Here is a 3771-nt window from a genome sequence, read left to right as displayed (position 1 = left end):
AGTTCGCAACTTTTGCTCGCTGATAAAAAAAAAAGCCTTTCCTGTACCGGAAGTAGCGTGACGTCACAAGCGGTAGTGCTGCTCACAATTCCCCGTTGTTTACAATGGAGCGAGAGAGATTCGGACCGAGAAAGTGACGATTACCCCATTAATTTGAGCGAGGATGAAAGATTCGTAGATGAGGAACGTTGCAGTGAAGGACTTGAGAGGCAGTGATGGACGTATCTTTTTTCGCTCTGACCGTAACTTAGGTACAAGCTGGCTCATTGGATTCCACACTCTCTCCTTTTTCTATTGTGGATCACAGATTTGTATTTTAAACCACCTCGGATACTATATCCTCTTGAAAATGAGAGTCGAGAACGCGAAATGGACATTCACAGTGACTGAACATGTAAATACACGATTAATAATTCAGCTTTGCGAAGCTAAAAAAATAGAAGCTAACCTAGCTACGTAGCCAACGTGATAGCAGCAGTCTCAAATGCAGATAGAAACTAAATTAAAAAAAAACCTGACTGGATGGATAGACAGAAGATCAATAATACTATTAAACCATGAACATGTAAATACACGATTAATAATATTCCGCTTGGCGAAGCTAAAAAAACAGAAGCTAACCTAGCTGCGTAGCTAACTTAGATGCGGCGGCGGGCGTTGTACGCTTTTGACGACACCCCGGCCGCCATCAGAGTCGGCAAGAAACATATATTTCCCCAAAGTTACGTACGTCACATGCACATATCGACACGCACGTACGGGCAATCGATCAAATGTTTGGAAGCCAAAGCTAGACTCACCGTAGTGCGTCTGTTATCCTGCTCAAAACACAACACAACCTCCTGGTGTTGGTGTTGCTGTAGTCCGCTGCTCCACCGGCTCCAACTTTCTTATTTGCAGTCTCCATTGTCCATTAAACAAATTGCTCAATCGCTTTATTAACAAGCGGTAACTGGTTGTAGTTCAAAAAGTAACGCACACACATACACGAGCTGCTGTTAGCCAAAAGTCACGCTCACACACACTCAATTCTCCGCCAACTCACTCGCGCATGCGCGTTCCCCAAACCCTTAAAGAGACAGTACACTAATGCAAATATCACAGATATTACAGTATTGTACTTAGCCGCTAAGACACCGATCGATCCCACCTACAACGTTCTTCTTTGCAGCCTCCATTGTTCATTAAACAAATTGCAAAAGATTCACCAACACAGATGTCCAGAATACTGTGGAAATTTGTCAAAGAAAACAAGAGGTTTTTCTATCGGGTCCGATGGGGTCCAACCACTTCCGTTGCTTTTGTGACGTCACGCGCATAAATCATATCCACAGGAGTTTTTCAACCGGAAGTGTGGCGGGAATTTTAAAATTGCACTTTATAAGTTAACCCGGCCGTATTGGCATGTGTTGCAATGTTAAGATTTCATCATTGATATATAAACTATCAGACTGCGTGGTTGGTAGTAGTGGCTTTCAGTAGGCCTTTAAGAGTTGGACAATATCGGATATCGGCAAAAAAGACATTATCGGACATCCCGACTTCAAACCAAAGCGTTTAATTTATGGATTTTTCTTTGCAGAAAAAAAACAAGTACAAACACTGAAAGGATGTTTTATTGTTTGTGCTATGTCGCCATCTTTTGGACGAATTTGCTCAATGCAGGTGCTGCTGTGTCCTTCTATTTTTCGTAGCACTTCTTTATTTTCGTTTTTTTTTTTTTTCCAATCAGAGTGGTCTTCTGTCTTCTAACCGTCTATAGCGTTTCTGCTCGTATGGATTCTTCATTCATCACACCAAGCAACGTTTTTAAGTTTTACAGTATAACTAAAACTATTCACACTTACTATACCGTCCCATGTGTGATGTCTGCAGGAGTGTTTTCATGCATATTTGTACGTGCTAGCATCGTTTGCATTAGCTAATATGCTAACACGTTTACGAGGGTCTGTGTTAGTGTTATCAACTTGTGTGGCGTTCAGGTCTGTGGGACCCGTTTTCATTTTTTATTAAAAGAAAAATTATACAATTAATTAATTTTTCAAACTGAGACTCACTGACTTTGGCTCATTTACTGTGAAGAACATATATCAGAATACATATTTAATGACCACACACCATACACCCCCCTACACATTTCTATTACATATAAGATGTCCGGGTCCACTGGATAGAAGTGTGGAAATTGATGTTCTGTGTAAAACAAACAAACACAAAAAGACACACACACACACACACACACACACACACACACACACACACACACACACACACACACACACACACACACACACACACACACACACAAAACACACACGCACACACAAAAAACACACACACACAAAAAACAAACAGAAAAACACACACACACAAAAACACACACACAAAAAACTAACAAAAAAACATGCACACTCACACAAAACAAACACAAAAATACACACCCAAAAAACAAACACAAAAACACACGCACACACACAAAACAAACACAAAAACACACACACACAAACAAACAAAAACACACACACACAAAAACACACGCACACAAGAAAACAAACACAAAACACACACATACACAAAAAACAAACACACACAAACAAACACACAAAAAAACACACACACACAAAAAAACAAACACAAAAACACACACACACACAAACATACACACAAAAAACACACACACACAAAACAAACACAAAAAAACACACACATAAAAAACAACACAAAAACACACACACAAAACAAACACAAAAACACACACACACAAAACAAACAAACACACACAAAAACACTCACACACAAGAAAACAAACACAAAAACACACATATACACAAAAAACAAACACAAAAACACACAAAACAAACAAAAAAACACACACACAAGAAAACAAACACAAAAACACACACATACAAACAAAAACACACACACAAAAAAACACACACACACAAGAAAACAAACACAAAACACACACATACACAAAAAACAAACACACACAAACAAACACACAAAAAACAAACACAAAAACACACACAAACACACACACACACAAAACAAACACAAAAACACACACACACAAAACAAACAAACACACACACTCACAAAAACACTTACACACAAGAAAACAAACACAAAAACACACATATACACAAAAAACAAACACAAACACACACACACAAAAACACACACAAAAACAAACACAAAAACACACGCACACAAAAAACAAACACACACACACACAAAACAAACACAAAAACACACACACACACACAAACAAACAAAAACACACACACACAGCAGGCCTAGACAGGAGGAGGACAGGGTGTAGGTACACAGAACATCAGAGGGTCAAATGTGCGAGAAAATGAGAGCAGACAGTGTTGACAAACAATGTTGCAACCTTGTGTGAGAAGCGCAGGTTCAGAAACACAAAAGAAGAATCCCTGTGGGATGCAGAAACTGACAGAGAAATTTTCCGTGCAACGTTCATATTGTTGTTACTCAGCCAGCGTTTGTGGGTCTAATGGACCCCTTGCATTTTGTGGCTTTTAATGCCTCACAATCAAACACTTTTATGTTAAAATACTGAACAGATGTTTATTGGGATAAGGTAAACACCTGTTCAGTATTTTAACATAAAAGTGTTTGATTGTGAGGCATTAAAAGCCACAAAATGCAACGGGTCCATCTGACCCACAAACGCTGGCTGAGTAACAACAACATGAACATTACACAAGGGTTAACTTACAATGGCATTCTGTTTGTATTGCTTCAGTT

Source organism: Entelurus aequoreus, linkage group LG20 (assembly GCF_033978785.1).
Source record: "Entelurus aequoreus isolate RoL-2023_Sb linkage group LG20, RoL_Eaeq_v1.1, whole genome shotgun sequence".
NCBI classification, from domain to species: domain Eukaryota; kingdom Metazoa; phylum Chordata; class Actinopteri; order Syngnathiformes; family Syngnathidae; genus Entelurus; species Entelurus aequoreus.
The sequence above is the reverse complement of the archived record's forward strand: the minus strand, read 5'-3'. Positions refer to the sequence as shown.